Genomic DNA, 23,259 nt, shown 5'->3' with positions numbered 1-23,259 from the left:
CCCCATTATGCCATTTGAAAGAGGAAAAAAGTTACTTCCGGCCAGGCGTGGTGGCTCACGCTTGTAATCCCAGCACTTTGGGAGGCTGAGGAGGGCGGATCACGAGGTCAGGAGATCGAGACCGCGGTGAAACCCCGTCTCTACTAAAAATACAAAAAAAAAAAAAAATTAGCCAGGCATGGTGGCGGGCGCCTGTAGTCCCAGCTACTCCGAGAGGCTGAGGCAGAAGAATGGCGTGAACCCGGGAGGCGGAGCTTGCAGTGAGCCGAGATTGCGCCACTGCACTCCAGCCTGGGCGACAGAGCGAGACTCCGTCTCAAAAAACAAACAAACAAAAAAATTACTTCCAACAATAAACAGTTCCATCTAACCACAGCCCCACTGCTGCACTCTCCCTTGCTGTAGTCTCTGGGCCCCTGGACACAGTTGCAGTCTCTGGGCAGTGGCCTCTGGAGTGTGGCAGGTAGGGATTCTCTTCACTTTCTCCTCCTTCCCCTGGATTGAGGTGGGTGACACAGGAGGCCAGCCAGCTCAGGACCAGATCCCCTCTCTCTAGCTGGAGCAATAGCCAGCCCTCCTGACGGAGCTCACATATATCTAAAACATCGTCTTGTATATCTTAATGATTTCTCAACAGCCCCTGATTGAAGCATGCCCAATTTAGCAATGCCGTAAGTAACTTTTTATATTTCCTTAGGGAATCATTTCACTTATGAATCTTTTCTGAATCTGCAATCTCGATTAAAAGTTGATGTTGTTTTTTCTCGTCTCCTCGGCTTCTGAGATGCCTCCCTAGCGAAAAGGGTGGTAGCACCATCAATCCTCCTCATTAGTCTGTCTGGAGAATTTTTCTAGAGGGTGGGTTGGGGGACAGCAACCAAGTCTCCTCTGTGGTGGCACCTAGCGGGGTGTGACCTGGGGGAGGGTTGCCCTCGGGGAGGGGCTCGGAGAGGTTGGGGGGGCATTGACCGTCTCCTGCCCACACACACTCCCCCATCTGCCCCCATCTCAGGGGCCCCTGACAGTGTTTCCATGGGAGAGAGGAGTTGTCCAGCCCATTCTGCCTTTAGGGTGTGTCCTCACACCTGTAGCTTAGGAATTTGAGGAGAGGGCTGAACCCCATTCAAGGCTCAGCTTGATAGCACAAAACTAGACCAAATCCAAGCCCTTTCCTGTACAGCCGCCATAGCCTGGGTGAATCAGTCACTCCCCTCTCAGAGCCTCAGTTTACTTATTTGCAAAATGGGAATGAGATTGCTAAACAGATGACCTAGCATGCTGGTGAAGGGATCACTTAACACAGTGCCTCTACAAAGGGTCCTGTCCCAATTCTGAACAGTATCTAGTTCTTTTCCTCATCTCATTCACCTTCTAGTCCTGGTGACGCCTTTGAGGTGGAGTGAGTGGGACTGGCATAATTATTTCCAGGAGGAGAAGGGACTGGTGGGATTGGGACTTGCCCAGGGGTTGCCCCAGGAAGCCCACCCAGAGGCCTGCCTCCCCTGAGAGGCAAAGGTCAAGGATGCAAGAAGGCTGGAGGGCAGATGAGGATGAAAAGCTTCTGGATTCGAAGGAAGCAGCGTCCCCACAGAAAGCCCTCCTGCTCCCCTCCCTGTTGCTAGCTGGGGGAAGGACTTGCCCAGGTGCTGGGACCTCTGGCTCTGACTTCTAACCTTTGACTTCTGGGCTGGGATGGGCATTCTCAGGACCAGAGTCACGACTGGGGGTGGGGCCCAGGGCACTCAGCAGCGGCTGGGCTCTGGGAGTTAACAATTTACGAGGGGCCCTTTCTTGAGGCCTCCCTCCTCCCAGGCCTGGCAGGCAACCCGTGACTGCCCAGGCGGCTAGACACAGAACCAGTCTCACCAGTTCAAAGAGCAGTTCATCCCGGGCCCACCCCCAAGAACTGTCTGAGCACCCCATTCCTTGAAGTCTGAAGGGGAGGGCAGAGTAGGGGGTGGTAGCTGGGGTCTTGGGGCCCCAGGTCTGAAGAGAAAGAGGCTGGGCCATTTTCGGAAGTCTCAGTGCGGGCCATTTCTGACCCTGCACTGCCCTCCAGGACCAGATTTGTAGAGAGGAGGCTGAGCCCCACCCTGCCTCCTCCAGCAGGCCTCCCCCACCCCACCACACCCTAGCCTTCAGGCTTTGGGTCGGGCAGGGCACTTTCAGGGCAGGCTGGCTTCTCCTGCCCAGGGCACCCCTCCTCCAGGTGTAGGGCTCCAGATTGGGGCACTGTGCCCTCTGCCTCCCCTAAGGCCGCATTCAGTTACCTCCCCACCTCTCAGCAATGCTCTCCCTCCCTCTTCCTGAAGTGTGGCAGGGAGGCTGGAGCCACAGCTTTGGCCTCTGGGAGCACTCAGTCCCACTCTCACAGGACAGAGTTGAACCATGATTGTGTCTAGAGAAGCCAAGGGTTATTGTCAGGGGCACGACAGCCCCCAAACTCTCCCTCTCCCCATCAATATCCCATATACAGGCTGAGTTCCCTGTGCCTGAGAACAGGGCTCTATCTGGTTGTCTATGGTGTGTATGTAGCTGTGCCTGGGCAATGGGAAATATGGCTTGCTTCCTGCCCTCTCTCAGCCACTGTCCCCAGAGTCATTTTGTTCTGGGACTGGAGTCTTCCTTTTGTCCTCATCCCTTCCCCTCTGTTTACTCAGGTCAAGGCCAGGCACTGGCCACCAAACTGACTTCTCAGGAATGGGCAAGTCTGGGTTACTTGAGAGACCTGGCTTTTTGAATTTTCATTTCACAGCTCTCTGCTCCTTCTGAGGTCATGGGGGTGGGGTGGGGAGGACCTAAAGTCCAGTGGTCAGTGTGTGAGGGCCCAGACCCAAAGGCCCGGGGCCACAGTCTCGTGCGGTTAGGCTCCTCCCTGCCTCTGCCCGTGTTTGCACCCCCAAGCCTGCCCTGGGATTTTGGTTGAGGTCACAGTCCAGCATGACCCCACTGAACACTATCCTGTGCCCTGCCCCAGCAGCCAGGGTTTCAAATGCCTTTGCTCCCATCCTTTGTGATACAGGTGACAGAACTGGGGCCCAAAGAAGGGTAAACCTTAGACCGAGTTCCAGATTGGCCATCTTTACTGGAGACCCTAACTCCCACGCTCCTCTCCATGTGGCCATTTCCAGTCACTGGATGTTTAATCAATGACAGATATTAGCAGATAAATGGCAGTCATGGAAAATGCCTCAGACAAGGCATGAATTGAAATCCTGGTTCTGCTACTTTGTAACCTCGAACAGGTGTCCAAGCCAGTGGATTTAATAAGCCTATGTTCAAAAAGCAACACATGGTCCCTGACAAGCAAGAGCTCAGAAAGATTCTGGCTACAATTGTTATTACTGGTACCTCTTTGGAGGCCAAGCTTCGGGCCCAAGGCAGGTAGGGGACTCCTCCTTACCTTCAAAGAATTTTCATGGCGGGAGGTGGTGGCAAGGGGACAAGTAGTGAGATGAGCAAATAAAAGCTATTTCTGTGCACTGTGGTCACTGTGGCCATAGGAGGGGTCCCAAAGCCAGATGAGGGACCCAAAGCCAGACCACAGAGTACATCTGTGCAGTGCATGCACTGCAAAAAGGCACCTAGCAAAGGGAGCTAGGAAGCTGAAAGGCAGTCTGTGACCTTCTTCATGGTTTCCTGTATCTGCCAAAAATGGGTACCTTTTTCTGGTTTGCACAAAGGCTAGTGGTGGCCCTGTAGGTATGGCCCAAACTCAGGCTGGAAGTGGCAGTCTGAGACGGTTCCCAGGTGATATGTGCTCCTGGTCTTCCATGAGGAGTTCATGAGGTGAGCTTGATGAGGCCTATCTTGGCAGAGGGAATGGTACATGCAAAGCTCTGGAAACCTGGAGAGGAGTCTTGGGGTATCAGAGGGAACTGCCAGGGGTAGATGGCATTGGTCAGCAGGGCCTGGCGGGAAGAGGGCCAGTTAGGGAAGCCAGGCTGAGTAGGGTAGTCTGTGAGGAACCACTGCAGGATGTGAAGCAGATGAGCCTCACTGGAGGCTGTGGACAGCCTCCCTAGGATAGCACATGGCCTCAGGGGTTTGAGAACAGCTCTGATGCCAATCTCATTTCAGTTTCCTCATCTGAATAATGGGGATGACATTATTGCAGGGGCTGCTATAAGGGCTAAATAAGATAATGTACCTTAACTGTTTAGCACAATGCCCTGCTCAGGGTAAGGGCTGCACAAATACCAGCCATGGGTGTTATCAGCAGGATCCAGGAGAGCACAATCCAGGGTCCCGGACAGACACACCTCTCCCTAGAAGATAAGGCTGGCGATGCAGGGGCCATCTCCCCCAGCGGTGCTGGAGACTAAAGGAGCTTCTTCCTGGCTTGAAGGCTGATTGGTTAAAAAAACTCAGCAAAAAGTTTAATAGCAAGGTGAGACTTCAATTCTCCTTTTTGAGGTAGGCAGAGGTGGGAGAATAGTGAACCAGGCTTCCCTTCTTCTTGGGGAAGGGGGCTGTGGTGGGCACAGTCTCACCCAAGGGCAGAGATCCTCACCCCATCCTTCCTGGATGTCCCCCACTTGTCTCATTGGCATCTGTGGTGGAGAGTTCTTTGTGGATGGCTTGCACATGACATTTTCTGTTTCTATAACACTTTCGTGTGGACAATTCTGCCCTTTTCCTCTGTGGCTCCCACATGGGTTGGATAGGTGACAGTCTAGGTCTCCCTCCTGAGATGTTAATTTCCAGCAAGGGAAAACTCCAAGATCCACCCCCTAAACTGGGCCAGACAAGTCAACACCCCTTCCCTGAGGAAGCCATCACCACTGGGACCACCTGGCCTTCCTCCATTACAGTCTGTGGCTCCTTGGCCTCCCGCCTGAGTTGGGGGTGGGGGTGGAGGCATAAGTCTCAAAAAAAAGTGGGTAATAGTCAGCAATTCCCTAAAGTGGAATTACTACCCACCCTCCCCCATGGACCCCAGCATAAAGCTTTTTGTGGGGTGTGCATGACCTGACTCTGTACTGACCTTAGGCTTCAGGAGATCTGTGGAATAGAGTTTCACTTCATGGATCCTAACCCTTTGAGATCTGCTGCTGACTCCCAGGGAGCAGGTCCTTCCTCACAGTCTGTGCCTCAGCTTCCCCAGAAAAGGTAGATGGAGGTGAGTTAAATGCTTGGAGATCCTACACCTGGGATTTTGCTTCCTTTTTCCTTGCACAGTCAGTGCCCAATACAGTGAATGTCAGTGCCTGACATTCACACTGAGGCCCAGCATACCTATCTTTAAGCAGTTTGGAAGTGATCTTCTGGGGGTGATGGGCGTCTTAAAACGGTTTCCATAGCAAGCACCTTACTTTTACTCACATGGCATGTTTGTTTGGAGGGGGGCATTAAAAGGACCGCTGGCAAGGAGGAGAGAGACTAAACGCCTCCCCAAGGGAGCCATTTCTTGGCATAGTAGTTAAGGGAGACCACTTCTTAACATTCGGAAGGAACTGGTTGGGAGCAGGTGTCCACGATGTCTGGGGAAGGGTCACTTCGCGTGGTCTTGGATATCAGGAGTGGCAGAGAGGCAACACATTCCAGATGAACTCTGCCCTTTGACACCTCCCCCTACCCCACTCCGGCTGGGTCAAGGCCCCAAGGCCACATATAGAAGGCGTGGAAGGTGGGCACCAGCTGCTGCTGCCAGGAGATCCATGCTCCATAGCCCTCGCGCCAGTCTCGGAGACAGCCAGGCTGCGCAGAGCAGAGGAGAGGAAGCAGCGAGGTGGGAGACAGTTTCGCTTCTCCCACCGAGGCCGCGCCTGTGGCTGCAGGCGTCCGGATCGCCACAGTTAACTCCCTGTTATCTGGGCCCCAATCGATCTCAGGCTGTAACGTTTAACCCTAGGCTGACTTACCCAACCGCCCTCCCCCTCTCCCTCCCCTGCTTGGGTCTGGGGACTGGGTTTTCTTCGCCTCGCAGAGGAAGGTCGGCCTTGCACAAACCCGCCCCACGAATCCCAAAGAATTGGAGAAAACTTCGACTTTGGGATTATATGCAGTTGGGATTATATGAGCCCGGGGCTTGCACCATGGGTACGTGAGGTGAAGACATCTGCAGCAGCAGGATTAGCCCAAGATGAGCATATGAAGGGCACTGATGGAGTGAAAGCGGGATATGCAGGCCCAACTGTGTCCCCACTGGGCGCCTACTCTGGCAAGGCTGAGTTTTCCTTCTGTCTTTCAACCAGTACCTATTGAGCGCTGCTGTTCCAAGCATTGTTTCGGGTTTTGAGTGCGTAGGCCATGGTCTCAGGGCACCAAAGGTACGTAGTCGTTTTAGCCCCGGGACTCAAGAGTTGAGGCTGGTGCCTGCCTAAGAGACAAAATATCCTTTCTCGGATCAGTTTCCTTATCTGAGAAATGGGAACGAGAATCTCCGCCCCTTTTCTCCCGGGGCCCTAGTGCCCACTGAATCCATTAAGGTGCTCTTGGAAGGGTGGGGTCTTGGAACACGCGTCTACCTCCCAAGACCCTCGGCTAGGAATCTCTGGCCCGCCGCGCACCTGAGCTGGGGGGCGCGGCCAAATTCTCCCTCCCGGTCCTCGAAGCTTCTGGCCCTGCTCTAGAGGGGGCAGAAAAATAGCAGATTTCCCCGGAGGTGCGTCTCTAAACCCAGACCGCCTCACCAAAGCGGGGACGTCGTCCTTTTTTTTTTGTAAAGTTGCGGGAAATAGGCGAAGACAGGGCGCGCGAGGGAGCTGAGCCTGGGTGGACCGCGTCAGGGTGCGGGGAGCTCGAGGCGCAGCGGCTGCAGCTCCGGCCTAAGAGCCCGCGGCGTCCAAGTGGCCCGAGCTGCGCTGGGAGGGAGGCGGCGGGAGGAGGGAGGGGAGCCGAGGTGGAGGGGGTTGAGGGGAGGAGGGAGCGGCGAGTCCGGTCCGGGTTTTGCCGGCAGCCCCCGGGCAGCGTTCATAGCTCCTGCCCGGGCGGGCGCGCGGCGGCGGCGGCGGCAGAGGCGGCTGAGCCTGAGCGGGGATGTAGAGGCGGCGGCAGCAGAGGCGGCACTGGCGGCAAGAGCAGGCGCCCGAGCCGAGCGAGAAAAGCGGCAGAGCCTTACCCACTGAAGCCTGGTCCCGGGTCTCAGCCCTGCCCAGCCAGCGCCCAGCCATGCGCGCCGCCTGCTGAGTCCGGGCGCCGCACGCTGAGCCCTCCGCCCGCGAGCCGCGCTCCGCTCGAGGGTGATTAGTTGCTTTTTGTTGTTTTTTAATTTGGGCCGCGGGGAGGGGGAGGAGGGGCAGGTGCTGCAGGCTCCCCCCCTCCCCGCCTCGGGCCAGCCGCGGCGGCGCAACTCGGGCTCCGGACCCGGGCACTGCTGGCGGCTGGAGCGGAGCGCACCACGGCGGCGGTGCCCAGAGCGGAGCGCAGCTCCCTGCCCCGCCCCTCCCCCTCGGCCTCGCGGCGACAGCGGCGGTGGCGGCTTGTACGACTCGGAGAGCCGGTAGGTGTCGGGCCACGGCCCTCCCTCGACCCCCCCCCGGAGGCCGGCCCCCTCCCCTTCCCCGCCTACCTCCCTCTCCTCCCCCGGGGTTCGGTGCGCGGCCGGGGCCGGAGTTCTCTGCAAGTCGGCGGAAAGTTTGGCTGCGCGGGTTCCCCCGAAGTTCAGGTGCGGAGAGCCGGGGACGCGGAAGGAGGGGTCCGTGTTTGGGAGGGGGCGGGGGGCGCCCGCAGCATGAACCGCGGAGCCCCGGAGCCTGGGAGACCTAGCGCCGGTGATCGCTCGGTGGCCGCTGCTATACCCAAGCCTCCCTAAGCCGCAGTATGCTCGGTCGCAGATCACTGAGTTCAGACAAAAAGAGGGGTTTTAGGGTCTGGGACGGCGGCTTGGGCGCCGTGGAGTGGGGCTGGGACGCTCCCTGCGGGGTGCCGCCCCCCCACTACTCCAGCTCGCGGGCGCTGGGGCGGCGGGCGCCCGGGGTCCTCACCTCTTGGCGTTGGGCGGGCGCTCAGCCTGCGGGGGCGGCTGCTTGTAGATCTCTGGCGCGCACTGCCCCCATCAGACCCCACTCGCAGCCCTGTGTTGAGGGGCGACGTTAACTGCTCTGGGCGCCCTCGACCACGCGTGGCTGAGCCTCCCCCACCACTTGGAAGAGGCGGCGGCTACTTCTGCATTTTTCCTCCGGCTCCTCGCCCCCGCTGCCTGCGGGGTGCCCGGCGGGCTGATGAAGTTTGACCTTTTTTTTCCATCAAAGTATCTCCCCCACCACCATGGTGCCCCGCGGCCCCTCCCTCCCTCCTTTCCCAGCCTTGGGGAGTCTTTTGAGCTGTCTCCCGAGCCCCGCGTGGGCCACGCAGCGTGCAGAGCCTGGGAGGGAGAATGGGGGTGTTCCTCTAGCTGCGGAACTGTGGGGGGCGTACGTCCCAGGCGCCTGCCACGCTGCTCTGGCCCCAAATTTACCCATGAAGTTCGGCTCGAGCCCCCCTCCCTTTCGCTTCCCGGGAGCGGAGTGAGGGGCTGAACCGCCGCGAGAGGAATGTGTTAATTTTCTGGCTGGGGGAAGTTGTCCTCGCCCGGAATGGGCTGCTTTCCGGCGGGGAGCGCGGGGTGCGCTTGGCTTTGTTTATTTGTAGGATCGACGGAAAGTGAGTGACTCCGGTTTTTAAATAGGGGGCCACCTTCGGGACCTGTCAGAAGAGCTGAAGCGGCCAAAGTGGGAGCAAGATCTCTTTTTGTTCTTTTTTCCCTCCCGGGAATCTGAAGGGGTGCGCGGAGTTGGGTTGGTGCCTCGGGCTGCAAGGAAGCACCAGTAAATTTGGGGGGTTCTGTAGTGACTCATTCGGAAAGACCCACTACCTGAAGTCTCCCGCGACGGGGGTCTGAAGGTTTGGCAACCGCGCCCTCCTTTGCCTCCTGGACCTTGGGTGGTCTGAGAGTCGTGTCTTCGGATGCGGGGGAGCCAAGGGGGTGACCAGCGGACCAGACCCCTGACCCCCACCTTTCCCCCACGCGGCGGGCGCTGTTTGGAGCCCTTGGATTTGTGGTGGGCCCTGCCCCCCCACCCCCGCATTTTCTTTGGAAGCGTTGGGGAGGGGGCGTGTGTGAGATCGCTCGGCCCTCGCCCCCGCCGGAGCCGCCCCAGGGCCGCCGGCAAACAGAGTCCCTTTCAAGTTTTCCGCTGGGGCCGCCTGGCGGGGGCTGGGAGCGCGGTCGCTGCGGACTTGTTTGGAGCGCGATTTGAACGCCCGGCGCCACCTCAGCTGCCCCAGGCCGCGGGATGGGGGGCGTCTGTCCTTTGCAGTTGGGAGTATTTAAATTAGACGTTTTGGGGGGCCTACTGGCCTAAGCTTCACCCTCCTGAAAGACGCCCGTGCCTTGGTGTCCAACCGCCACTAGAAAACCGGGAACTGAGACCGAAGCCCCCTCTAAACCCCTTTCTGAGAGCCGTGCGGGGAAACTCAGGCCAGCGGGCTACCTACCCGTAACTGCGTATTGTTGATTTAGCAGTTTCCCTAGATGAGAGTCAGGCTGGAGCTTGGGGGGGTGGGGAGTGGCCCGCTCTGCAGCTGTCACCCCCCTCCCAGAACGGAAATTGTCCTCTCCTTGGGGAGGAGGGAGAGGGGGTGACGGTTTGATTTTTGCCCTGGGAAGAGATGGGAACAGCTGAGGGAGATTGGCCTCTGAGTTCCCAGCCAGCCCCCGGAACTTGGGTAGAACCCCCCTACCCCTCATCCTCGCAGGAGCTGGGTCTCTCCCAGGGACGCCCCTAGTCAGCCTTGGCCTCCCTCTCCATGCCATCTCCCTTTCCAAGGTGAGCCTCTGCAGAAGACAGACCCTTGGCTGGCTGGCTGTCGGGTTGGTGCCTTATTTATGTGTGTATCTGGTCCTGGCCGTTTTCCCCGCTCAGCAGGTGACCCTGGCCAGGGCCTCCTATCTCTCCCACGACAGAGCCTGTTGACTTACCCGAGGGCCAGTGGCCTCGTCTTTATCACGTGAGGCCTGGAATGTCCACCCGGCTGGGCTGGGCTGGGCTGGGCTGGGGTGGGTGGGGGAAGGGGAGGGGAGGATTCTGTATCCAGGGCCCCGGCCAGCACAGGCCCATGTTCCATGGGTTCCCACTGTGACCCTCAACTCTTGCTGCCCCTTTCCAGCTCTGCCTGCCTCCTACCCATTTGGCACATGTGAAACTGAGACCCATAGGAGTGTGGGGGCAGGCTTGTATTTGGGTGAAGAAACAAGTCCAGGGGAATGAAATACCCTGCCTTGTTTAGGACTGACTGCACCTTGTTTATGGGAGGATGGAATGGAGGGGGTTTTGCTAGGAGAGAGAGAGGGATGTGGGCTGGGCTGACTTTCCAGGTTGCAGGATAGGGTGGAGGAATGAGGGAATACGGGCGAGCCAGACCCAAGCCTGGGTTCCTAGAGCTTCTGTCTGGTGGCTTGACCGTTTAGTCCGAATTAACAAGCATGATGCTCTGGGGCATGCCCTAATTGAACAAGAATGAGGGGGTTCACACATTGTTATTACTGTTACTATTGCCCACTTTTTATGTTATTCATTTGTTGGCCCAATATGTTATTCATTTGTTGGCCCAATATGTTTGTATTGAGCACCTACTGTGTATGAAACCCCACCCTTCTGGTGGTACACAAATGAATCACTGCTCCAGCTCTGGAGGCAGGCCCAGGATAGAAGCTCCGCCCCGTTTCCCCGCCCCCTGGGGCCCTGATTGGGGCTTTCCCTCTTTTCTTTTTTTCTGGGGCTCTCCCTCTCTTACCCCCACCACCTGGTCCCATCTTAGCCGCGCGCGCGCCTGCCTGCGTGCGTGCATGCGTGTGTGTGTGGCTGTGTATGTGTGTGTGAAGTGTCCTTGATTAAGTGTATTAATAGTTAAACTCTCACTCATAGCTGGAACTCACCAGACCACAAAAAGCCTCCCCCGTTACTCACGCGCTACTGCCCAACAAGAATATCCCACTAAAGTTTTTTTCTGCTTTCTCTTACTTCCCCCTCACCTCCCCCCAACGCTGAGCCCACCCTTCCTGGATTCGAGCAATGAGAAAGGACTGCCCCCTCAAAGACCCAGGAATCTCCAACCCTCCACCTGCCCCCTAAAGCCAGAGGCAGTGTCAGCTGACAGAGATGAGGCTGTGTGGGCACTAGTCTGTTGCTCTGGGATGTAGGAATCTGGGTGATGTGTGCTTATGACTCAGGACATGTGTGTCTCTAAGTAGTGTATCTATATCTGTGAATCTCTGTGTTGAATGTCTGTCTCAGGGTGTGGGAGTCTGAACATACATGGATTTATGAATCAGGGCATGTATATCTGTCCTGATCTAGAAGTGTGTGGATCTGTAGTGTATGTGTACATGTGTGTTTGTGAATGTGAGACTGTATTTCTGAAGATTGGCGATGTCCCCGTGAATCTGGGAATGAATATATTCTATGAGTTGCGTGTGCTTGGAATTTTGGAGAGTTTGGATTTGTGATTTGTGTGTATCTGTGTGCTTTGTATATGCTTATAAATCTGGGGGATCTGACTCTGAGTAGAGTGTGTCTGAATTGTGAATGTGGGAGCGGGCCTGTTGTGCTGTATGGACAGTGGTTTCTCTCTGTCTGTGGTGGCGGCTGGCTATGTTTTCCTTTTTCTTTCTGTATCTCTGTCTTACTGAATCTCCCCCCTCTGGTTGTTTGAGGCCCTGAAGGTGTGTGTAGCATGGAGTGTGTGTGTGTGGAATTGAACCTCTCACACTCAGTCCTTCCCCCTGCAACCCCTACACCCCTTCCCTCCCCAGCAGTAACTGGGCAGCCTCCCCGTCTGCCTGCCTGCTGGGAGTTTTGGAAGCCGCAGAGGGAGACAGGCTGGGGCTGGGGTGACAGCGTGTATCTGCCTACGGCAATGGTAGCATGTGATTACGGGAATACAAGGATTTTAAGGTCATGAGTGGGTTTTCTTGAGGGAGGGGGTTGTGCCCCCACAACCCACCATTTGGTGGAGCCAGTGGCAGCAAAGGGCCAGCCTGTGTGTCTCCAGGCTGGGAAGCCTGCCCCTATGCAGGTGAATGTGGATATGTGGGGCTTACCTGGGAGTGTGAGCACATGCTTGCACATGTATGAACGGAGCCTGTGAGAACATGTGTGTCTGGCTGCCATATCCCCAGATGAGAGTCCATAGGCTTGTTCCCTGGGGGAGGATTCCCAGGAAAACTTCTTGCTTCTGGGTATTACGGGGAGCTGGAACCCTGCAGTCCTCTGTGTGTTGAGAAGCAGTCTGGTCCCAACTTCTTTGCCTGTACCCATACTCCCAACCCTAAGTCTAGTGTCTCTGGCCAGAGACTGGCTGGGCCAAGTCACCTGGGCCAGGCCACATCTTGGGGTGTCAGTGCCCTGGCCCCACTCCAGCCCCTGTAATTGCATTCTGCCGCCTAATCCCCCCGCCAGCTCAATTAGATCGCAAATTCTTCTTCATTTCCTGCCTCTGATGCTGGCCTCCCTCTGGGCTCACAGGGCCTAGGAGGTGGGGGGGGGATCCTGCCCCATCTTCCACAGCACTCGGGGCTCTAGAGAGGTGATTAGTTCCAGGCACACTGGCCCTGGAGCACGGGTTAGAACCCTGGGGACCAACAAGACAGGGCTCCACTGGCCCTTTTTGGGTAAGCCTCGGTATCCTCACACTGGGGCAGGGCTGGTGTTACCTGGTATGGGGGCTCTGGGTAGACCAAGCAGATCACTCTAGCCAGGACCCTAGCTTGTACCCTCACCTGGGGCTCCTACAGGCTCTGCCCTTCTCCCATCCTCAAAGCAGTTGCCATCTCCCCAACCCCCCACAGCAGTTGTGACCTTGTTTTTGACCTTTTCTGGGTGTCCCTTGTTGGAGCCAATTGAACCACTGAGCTCCACTCCTACCGGCTCCTCCTAACCCCCACCCAGACAAGTGTGTATGAGCAGTGGCTCTAGACTCCATCAGATCTGACTCCAAATCCTGGACATGTCACTGCCTAGCTGGATGTGTGACATTTGGGCCAGTTGTGTTACGTCTACAAACCTCAGTTTCTTAATCTCTGCAATTGGATGGTAAGAGAATGCCTGCCTCACAAGGTCATTTTCAGATGGACACAGATGGTTGCATAGTGCCTGGCAGAGAGAGGTGTTCACCTACAATATGTACTCAGTAAACGCTGGCTTTTATAGAGACAAGGAATGCACGTCCCCATGAATCCTAAGAAAATAACATGTGGCTCACACCTAGCACTTCTGTCTCCATTCGGCTGATTACCAGGTGTGTGACCATGGGCACATCACTTTATCTGACTTTCTCTTCCCCATCTGTAAAATGGGACTGATAATAGGACAGACCCCATGGGGCACATGGCAGCCTTCTCTGGGATGATGTGTGCAGATGCTTGGTCTCAGTATGTTTTCAAGGTGTTACTTGCCTTCTTTCTTTCCTCACCCCAAGCCTAGGGTGGGGTGGAGCTGGTGAAGACACAGGCTGAGGGACAAGGGGACTGACCAAGGTCGTGAAGCTAGTAATGGGGCCAGGCTGGGATAGGGTGGGAGGGCTGGGGGGTGACCTGCTGGCTCAGCTGAGCTGTGAGGCCTAGCCATCCCTGCCCGCAGGTCTCTGTGGAAAGTGGTGGCTTGGCTGATTTTTCCTGGGAAGGAGAAGCTGGATGTCTCCTGCTCCTTCCCCAGGAGGTGCCGTGGCAGTGGCTGTGTTGACAGGCCTCCTGGCTTTCTTGATAGGGTGGCTGGCAGCTCTGGAAGGCCGGCTGTACCCAGATCAGCCCTAGGGAAGAGGGAACTGCAGAGGTCTCTCTGCCATCACGAATCCCTGCGGCCCCTCCCACCCTCAGCCTGTCCCTCCATCGCAGGAGGAGAGCTGGGGGAGACTGGCTGTGATGGAGGTGGTGGAGAGACAGGCCAGAGGTGGGGCAGCCCTCCGCCTCAGGGTCCCCCATTGCTCCCCGGCTAGTCTCCTGCTTCCTATGACCTCTGTCACTCACTGGCCTAGCTCTTTAATATTTCATGCCCCTTCAAGTGGGCCCCCTGCCCCAGCCCACACAGCCCCTTTTGTCTCTGCCTGCCACCCCCCACCGCCCCCCGGGGCATCTCTGCCGCTGAATTACTGACCCAGAGGCTGCCTCTGCCTTCTCCTAACTGTCCCCCACTGTGCCTGCCCCTGACAGTTTCCCTGTCCCTCCTGACCTACCTCCCCACACCTCTCCTTGTGACACCCTTCATCTCTTCGGGATTCTCTCCCCTTTGCTGACATCTCTGGCCATCTCCCTGCCCTTTTCCTCCATTTTCCTCTTGTATTGGCCTCCTCCTTCCCAGTGGAACAGAAACCGCGGCAACTGGTCCGCCTGCCTGTCCACCCCCCAACCACTGTCCACCCCTTCCTGCCCCCTCCCCCACCAGCTGTGCCGGCCGGCCCTGAGAGCTGGTTTTATTTATTTTTCTGTTTGTTTGGGAAGAGGGCAGTGGCGGCTCTGGGCCCTGGCTGCTGCGCTCTGCTTAGAGCAGCGGGCAGGCGGGCCTCGCTGGCCTCCCAGGAATGTGGCTGGGACGCCCCAGCTATATTTACTCCCCTCCAGCTGCCGGCCCCAGCAGGGCAGAGCCAGGCCTGCCTGGTGGCCCCCGGGGAGCCCTGTACCCGCCCTCCCCTGTCTGGCAGACCCCACATCGCCCTTGGGCCCAGCACTCCCTCCCTCACCTGTGACCTTTTCTGACCTCCTCAGACGTGCCCAGCCTGCCAGCAGGAACACTTGTGTGCCATGCCAGTACGGGCGTAATGTTTGGGCACTGGGGGCCTGGGTTCCTGTGGGGCAACACCTAGCAGCCCCTACACCCCCAAGTAGGGGCCTAGGCTGGGCCTGTAATCCGATGGCCAGAACTATGCAAAGCATCTTTCCAGGCCTCTCTCTGTGGGCCTGGCCCCTGCTCATGCCACAGTCCCCTTGGCTCTGCTGTGATCACTGGCAGGGGTGGTGTCAGGTGGGGGCCTGAGTGGGCTTGAGTGGCTGTGCTCCTGGCATCACTGGATCCCCGCGTCTCTCACAGAGGCACACATATGTATGTGTAACACACCTAAGTGCTTACATACACACACGTGTGTGCAGAAAGACACCCTCACCCATGAAAACATGCTGGCTTATACCTTCCTTGCAGGCAGGGCCATGCCTCCTGTCATTGATCCCCTCATTCATCAGATGCTTATTGGGGCTTTTTGAGCCTGCTCCTTGCCAGCCTTGCAATGGGATATGGCAGTGATTCCTTCTTGTACCCCCAGTGCCTGGCACCAAATAAATGTTTGAAGAACTTTCGCTGCTGCTGTAATCAGTTGCAGCCCCCAACTGTTAACTGCTATTTTGTTTTTGTTTTGTTTTGTTTTGTTTTGTTTGAGATGGAGTCTCACTCTGTCGCCCAGGCTGGAGTGCAATGATGCCATCTTGACTCACTGCAACCCCCACCTCCTGGGTTCAAGCAGTTCTCCTGCCTCAGCCTCCTAGGTAGCTGGGATTACAGGCATGCGCCACCACCCCCAGCTAATTTTTCTATTTTTAGTAGACACGGGGTTTCTCCATGTTGGCCAGGCTGGTCTCGAACTCCTGACCTCAAGTGATTCACCTGCCGCAGCCTCCCGAAGTGCTGGGATTACAGGCGTGAGCCACCACGCCCAGCCAACTGCTATTGTTATAATAGATTGTAACAAAGCCAGTGGTAACGGGTAGCCCAACGAAAGTGCTCTCTCTGGCAGGCACCATGTTAACAGCTTTCTGACTTACACTTTTTTTCATCCCCACAGTAGCCTCGGGTGACATGAGCCCATACCTGGGACAGATGCATGTGGTTAGCATCCCCATATACAGATGAGGAAACTGAGGCCTTGGGAGTTTGTGACTTGCCACTGCCTAGTGGGATGAGTCCTGGCGGAGCCCTTGACAGGCTGTTGGCCTCTGTGTGCTGTTTCCTGTACCTTCCACACTATCTGGCACACAGAAGGGACTCCTTAAATGCTTGCTGGGCACAGGCCTTGCTCTTTCCTCTTTGAGGCCCCCATAACCCTTGGCAATGGGCCGGACGTGGTGGGGAGATGGGCTGATAGGCTAGTTGGGTGGATAAAAGTGAATGAATGAATGACTGGATGACTGATGGTGAGGATGAGTACTATCAGGGGACACTGGGATAGGGGGTTGCTGGTGGACAGGCTGGCATGTGGAGACCCACTGGCCCTGTGGAGGATTCTGGGAAGCAAGGTAGGGGCAAGGTGGAGAGATGTGGCCAGAGAGCAATAGGCTGCTAAGCCAAGCCAGTGGGGCAGGTCCTATCTTCTTCAGGGACCACAATTTTTCCGTCTGTCAGATGGGCTTGGGAGCCTTTGCCCGGGCTGGCTGCCGGCTGGCCTGGGCTGGGACTGGCCTGGGAGGTGAGGGGACTGTGGCGGGAAGGAGGAAGCAGTGGGTGGTGAAGACAGGAAGAGAAAGCGTGGAGCTTGGCTTGGAACCTGAGAAGCAGAGACCAGCCCTGACCTGACGCCCGCCCTCCCTCCCTCCTAGCCGCAGGATGGGGTGCAGGCATGCAAACCCCCCACCACCCACTCTCACTCTGGTGCGGGCTGACTTCCTGACATCTGTGGCATTAGTGGCTGTGTGTGCCAGGAGGAGGTGGCCTGTCCCCTAGGACTAGACCAGCTTCTCTCCGGGCCAGGGGCTCCCCACAGCTTCATGCCAGTTCCTGTTGACTCTGATGGGAGAGACCCAGCCCCTCTCCTGCCTGACCCACCTCCTCCAGAACTAGATGGGAAATTAGTTAACTGGGCTCATAGCAGTAGGCAGAAGTGGACCTGGCCCCCTTTCTTCCTGGGGGGGGTCAGATCTTGGTGGCTTAGAATTTCTTAGTCATGAGAGTCTAGAATCATAGATAGAATGCTTGGAATGGAGGCATTTTTCAAGTCAGGATTCTTGTTGGGATTCTAGAATCACAGAACCATGGATTTTGCTGCTAGAAGGAAGTGTAAATGGTCATGTTTCAGTCTCCTTGTTTGATGCTAGGGGACACTGAAGCTCTAGGTGTCAGGCTGCCCTGAGATCACAGGGCCTCTTGCCCTCAGGTGACATGAGCCCATACCTGGGACGGAAATGCCTGTTCTGCCCCTAGCCAGCCCCTCTGGAGCTCTAGCCGGTGTGGAGAGTGGGCTGTGGGCCCAGTCAGGCAGTGAGGGGATGCGGCTGGCCCACAGGCACAGGAGGGGTCCTCTTGGCGGTGCCCGCCCGCCCGCTGCCCACGCTTCCCGAGGCACCAGCGTGAGGAGGAAATGCAGGCTGTTGCTTCCAGCAACAGCCGGCAGGGCCGGGCGGCTTCCCAGCTCCCCCTCTGACTCATGGCCGCCTGCAGCTCCCCCTCCCTTGGGGTCCTCAGCAGCCCCATCTGTGCAATGGGAAGAGCAGGCTTTATTCAAGGTCTAACGTCACCGTGACAATACCTTGGGATTCTTTTCAAGACCACTGTTGAGCTGCAGGAGAGTTGGGAGTGCCATCTAGAGCAGCCTAGCAGGGCATTTGAACTCAGTACACTGAGAGATTCTGTTTGGAGTCATCCTAATGCCTCCAGAAGCCTGGGAGGGCTCAATTGGCTCCTGAGGCAGAAAGTGTGGGGGGAGGCAAAGGAATAGCGAAGGGACCTGCAGTCAGCACCTTTCAGGAAGAGCACAGTGGGGGATGCCTGGCTCTCTGGGCTCTCCCCTGACCTTGGTTTGCCCATCTGCAGAATGGAGGTTGTTACCCATGAGGTCATTCATTCAGTGTCTGTGCTGTGCTTGGATGCTGGGGCTAGTGGCAGATCGGCTGGGAGGGGAGGATTCCTCTGCTGCAGATGTGGGGTGGGGGTGTGACTTGGTGACTCCCGGGGAAGGACTGAGGTGGGGGGAGGTAAGGAGCCGGCCAGTGAGGTGCAGTGTCCAGCGGAAAATCCCAGCTGCTGTCAGGAAGTGTTTCCTCCACTGGTCTCCTGGGAGGGAGACAGGCTAGCAGGAAGGAGGGCAATGGGGGCAAATAAGGCCCCCAGCCAGTCTAAGTGGAGACATCCCAAGCCTGGCAGCTGGGCGGGTGTGCCCTGCACACTGCAGGAGGGCTGGAATGCACCCCCCATGCTCTGAGGCTGGGCCTATGCTGGGGGGCTGGGACTGCCAAGAGGGGCTGGGCCCTCGTCCAGATTTCAAAGCCTTCCCCAGGGGCCTTGTGGTGCCCTCAGCCATGTCCTGAGCTGCCGCCGCGGGGGTGGCAGATGCTGTTTCATCGGTTGAGGCAAGTGGGAGGCCTCCGGAAGGTCCTCCTGGGAGGTTCCGGGGGGCAGCAGGGGTGTCGAGGGGTAGTGGGGGTGTCGGCAGCTGCTGCCCCGCCTGGGCTGGCTCTCAGTGGCCTCCCAGGTCCCTCAGGCCCCGGGGGCTGGAGGTGGTGCTTCTGCATTGAGGCTGGTCTCTCCTGCCCTTGCTTTCTCCCACTGCCCACCGAGCTTCTTGGTTGGCTCTGGCCCCCTCCATCCCTGGCTGCGTCTGCAAAGCCCCCCGGGAAGGCAGGGAGGAGGCGCAGCAGGCTCAGAACAGCGGGTGCCCGCGCAGCCAAGTATTTGCTCGAGCTGTCAGAGACAGACAGGCATGTGGGGAATTTGGTGCGTGTGGGGCTGGGGGAAGCAGCCGGGTGGGCAGGCAGGCAGGAGGAGGGAACCTGGGGCTGCCTCCCAGCCTGTGGAACCCTGCAGAGACCACCTCTCCCCAGTCCTAGAGGCGGGCTGCATCCAGGCACCTTCCTCCTGCCTATGCCAGTGCAGTGAGGGGAGTGGAATGATCCTGTGGGGTCTGATAATAGCTCTGACACGGGGAAGGGGGTGCTTTGTTGAGGGCCTGCAGCCTCAAAGAGGCTCTGGTGGAGTGTGGAGCCAGGCAGGAATCCGGGTTGTGCCCAACTGTGGCCTCCAGGAAATAGCAGCTGTCATGCTCCCGCCCCTCCACCCCAAGCCTGGCACAACTTGTTTCCTGGCCAGGATCCGGCCAGGGCAGATTGGAGGAGCCTGGTATTGCCCGGCCTGGGCAAGGAACGGGCAGGATGCAGGGGCCATGTTTATAAGCCTAAAGGCACTTGGGGTGCTCTGGGGAGGGGACCTCAGCCCTTATCTCCTATGCGAAGACCCCAACCCAGTCACCTTTGTAGTCTACACTCCAAAAGCACCCATTAGGTAGGGCAGGGCCCAGAGCTGAGTAATGCTTGGTTTTTCATAGCTTGAGAGCCCAGAGAGGGGGATACGCTGCCCCAAGGTCACACAGTGGGCTCCTCAGCCTTCCCCTCTACCCTCATGTGGGTGGGGCCACTGGGAATTGGTGAACATGGGGGGTTTGCTGGGGTGGGGGGCCTATATTTAGTCTGTCCTGCAGAGCCAGGGTGCCTCTGGGAGCAGCTGCTGGGGTTGGGGGGAGTACACAGACAGAGGCCTAGAGCTGCATTTAGTCTGGACAGAAATATCCTCCCCCCACCCACCCACCCACTGGCTGGGAGGCCAGGCTGCGGGCCTGTCCCCTGAGGGGCAGCTTGCCTGGGCCTGGTGGCCGGCGGGACAGGCAAGATGACCCGATAGGCTTTTCCCAGCTCAGGTTTCGATGAAACAGGAACCCCGGAGCCGCAGCCTGGGCCGAGGGGGCCAGGGCAGCCGGAGTCTGGGGGACCAGGACAGCCTCCCCCACCTCCGCCCTCATGCTCCTCCCCATGCTGCAGCCTCCCTTTTTCAGAGGCCTGGGGAAGCAGCAGGTTATTTATCAAGCCAGCCTCCCCACCGCGGCTGCCCGCGCCGCCCTCCCCGCCCCCCCACCTCTTGTGCTGTCGGCCATCAGCCCAGCAGAGCAGGGTGAGCTGGGCGGGCGGGCGGCAGGATTAGCTCAGGAGACGTGAGTCACCCCATCCCTAGCAGCCCCGAGAGGCCCTGCGGCCTGGCAGGCAGAGTGCACACTCACGCACCCCACACACGGCACACCCGGGCACACACTTAGGACAGACACAGTCACTCGCAGCACACGTAGTTCCACACGACTCAGCACACCCAGCCGACACACATGGTACAGACTCGGTCACATGCACCATGCACACACAGCTCCCATGTGGCGCTCCAGAAGCACATTCACGGTTCCAGCCACAGCCCAGCCTCTGGCGCACACACCCACTGGCACGTACCTAGGCGAATGCACATACGCAGGCACACATAGGCGTGCACATATAGGCCACTCTCACCCCATTGGCCCCACACACTGGGGCCTCATCATTCTCAGGCCATAGCTTATCCCCAGATGATGCCATAGAGTGGGCCAGGGCACAGGCACACCTGCTGTGGTCAGGGCTTTGCTCCCCCAGATGCCCCGTGTTTAGGCTCACACGGAAGAGGCACGGCCTTCAGCCATGTTGTGTCCACCGGGTTCTGCAAGGTGTGGGTGGGGAGGTGGAGATGGTTTTTTCCCATAGCCAAACTGGCTCTGCCCTCTCTGGGGAGGAGGCCCAAGTATCAGGCATGAGAGTGTTAAACCCACTGCCCTCTAGTACAGGGCCTCAGGCCTAGGCAGAGTGGGTTGGGTACATGGGGGAGAGATACAGGGGAGCTGGGAAAAGGAAAGGCTGGAGAAGGAGTGCCGGGGAAAGTCGATTTCCCCAGGACCACTAAGTGGCCAGCTGGTTCCCTGACCTGGGGCATGGGGTCCTTGGGAGGTGACAGGGGTGTGCCAGAGATGGGGGGAAGAATGAGACCTCTGATCAAATGGGCCCAGGAGTCTTTCTGCCTACCTTCCCTGCTTACCGCACACCTGCTTCTCCCTGTCCCCTTAGTTGCCAAGGCCCTCATTATCCAGTGCCCCCACTTAGATTTTGGCCATGGCCCTGGTTCTTAGTCTACAGCCCTGCAAAATGGGTACAGAGCTGGCTTGTGTATAAGAAAGTCCTGGGGTGCTGAGAGCTGAGGATATGCCCTCAGGGAGTCTTTTTAAGCCTCTGCCCCCCTTTGGGGTTGGGGTCTGCCTTCCTTGCACTGGGCAGAAATAAGGATATACCCCTTTTCCATATGCTGCCAAAAAAAAAAAAAAAGCCGTTTTTTGGATGAGAGAAGTGAGTCTGATGGGAATGGCTTCATGGTCATGAAGGGCTTTGGATGCAATCTCCTAACACCCAGACTACAGGTCATTTTGGGCCTACAGTACTGAGACAGCCTAGCAGTGGTCAAAGGTCATGTGGCTATAAGGACTCAGGCCCAGCTGGGCTCCCTCCTCCTGGCCACACAGGTCTCCATAAAGGACTGGGCCGTGGTTGAGGAGAGAGGGACCCAAGCATCCTGAGGGACACAAACAGCAGTGGCCAGTCAGGAGACTGGATGCCCGTGCCGCAGACTCTGGAGCTGGACAGGCCTGGGCTCCACACCTGGCTTGGTCACTGCCTGCTATGTAATCATGGGCCAGTCTGCTCACCTCTCTCACCTCATGTTTGTCACCTGTGAGATCGGTATGAGTCTCATCTCTGTCTCAAAGCCGCAGGACCTGAAGTAGATGGTGGGGTGTGTTGTCATCAGTTCTCATTATGTCACACCTGGATCTCCAGGCGAGTGTGCCCCTCCACCTGCTCCACTAGAGCTGGCATTTTTCTGGGGGTGGCATCCCACAACAAGGGCTCCTTAATTAGAATGTCGTGGATTTAGCCTTCTCTAGGGCTGTTCTCAGATGGGGATGATGAGGTACCCGAGTGAAGAGGCTGAGCTGGGGGCCAGGGGTTGGGGGAGGGATGGGAATGGGTTGGACCCAGGGCAAAGGAACCCATGGTCCTTGGGTGGAAAATCCTGGAGGCTTCCTAATATCAGAGGGAACAGAGAGAGCCGACTGTAGTTTCAAGGCTTTTTCTCTGTCTCCCACCCCCTACGCTCACACAGCAAGGCTATCTGTTAGACTCGAGCAGGGACTTCCAGGTGGCAAATGGAGCCTTTGCAGGATGGCGAGAGGCTTGGGATGTGCCTTTGTGGCAGGGCTGTCAGGGCTGTGGGAGATCTAAGAAGAGCCGACATGAGCCGGCAGGGCTGAGGGCGAGGGAGGTAGGAGGAAAGGCTGTCTAGAAGTGTAGGTAGGCCTTCTTCCTTTGGGCAGAAGAGGAGATGCAAGCCTGGCCAGTGGGGTGCTACCCTCATTGTAACCTTCAGGCTTCTACCACATGTCCATCTCCCCATGGTCCTGCAGGCTAGAGGGGGAATGCTTTATATTTGGGGCTGGGGAAACTGAGGCATGAAAGATCGCCTCAGAGCTCAAAAGCAAAGGGTGAGAGAACCGGGGCCATGACCTGGGTTACCCAACACGCCTGGCCTGACTTGTCCGTGATGTTCACGCTTATGCTGGCAGATGATGACAGTAAAAACAACAACACGGCTATCCTTAGTTGAGCACCTACTGCATGTGGACCCTACACTGACCCCTTCACATAGGTCCTCTCCAGGACCTGACGAGGTGGGGGCTGTCAGCGGCTGCATTTCACTGGCTAGGGGTTGGGCTCAGTGAGGGTCAGCAACCTGTCTGAGGTCACCTAGGCTGGAGACTGCAGAGCTAGGAGAGGAATCCTGACTCCAAAGCCCACTTGGACCCTGGCATGGCCTGAGCCTGTGTCTCTGAGATGAGGGGCTCCCCTCGCCCCATTACGCACAAGATGTGTAGTGTTCCTAGTTGAGCCAGCCCCCTCCCCCATGCCCAGCTCCTTAACTCTCCTAGGGCCCTCTGCTATCTCAAGGCACTTTCCAGGTTTGAACCTAAGAGCACTGGAACTGCTAACCTAACCCCTTAACTCCAGGGAGGAGGGTGGATGGGTGGGTGGGGGATCCCCTGAGGAGCAGATGGATGCCCCTTGGGGTTTCTGGGTTCTTCCTGCAGACAGGTTCTGGGAAACTCCATGGTTAGGCCTTGTGGAAGCTGCCTCGGGGCCTGGTCAGGGTTGCGCACCTCCTCCACCCCCTCCCCAGGGGCTCCATTTCCCTCTCCTGGGCACCCTGCAGGGAGGAGTTGAGCAAGTGCCCTTGAGCTGGCACTTCCTCTTTGGTATACAGGGACATAGCCACAATGACCCCCCATCCCGTGGTCCGTGTGTCACTTAGCACCAGGCGCTGCATGGCCCTGGGTCAGGGCTCACTAAAGGTCACTTCGTCGGGTTGACTTTACTAGAGGCTGGTCCCAGCCTCAGACCATTTCCCCTTTCTGGTCTCAGTTTCTTCATCTGTAAAATGACTGTGCGAGTCTGCCCTGCACACTCTCTGAGGCAAG

General features: G+C 57.6%; 1 protein-coding gene across 2 annotated transcripts in view; it reads left to right on the top strand.

Annotated features, from left to right (window-relative positions):
* The first annotated feature begins 6,855 nt into the window (after positions 1-6,855).
* The window catches only part of CXXC5 (CXXC finger protein 5), a 36,150-nt gene continuing 19,746 nt past the window's right edge, over positions 6,856-23,259 (top strand). The window contains exon 1 of one of the 2 annotated variants that reach the window (XM_030828253.1): positions 6,856-7,444. The gene's annotated coding sequence lies outside the window, so the exon portion shown is untranslated. Of the gene's footprint in view, positions 7,445-7,529; positions 7,610-23,259 lie in introns of those variants that run through there. The other variant, XM_030828255.1, reaches the window with a different exon arrangement.

Source organism: Nomascus leucogenys, chromosome 2 (genome assembly GCF_006542625.1).
Source record: "Nomascus leucogenys isolate Asia chromosome 2, Asia_NLE_v1, whole genome shotgun sequence".
NCBI lineage: Eukaryota > Metazoa > Chordata > Mammalia > Primates > Hylobatidae > Nomascus > Nomascus leucogenys.
The sequence above is the reverse complement of the archived record's forward strand: the minus strand, read 5'-3'. Positions and strand labels throughout refer to the sequence as shown.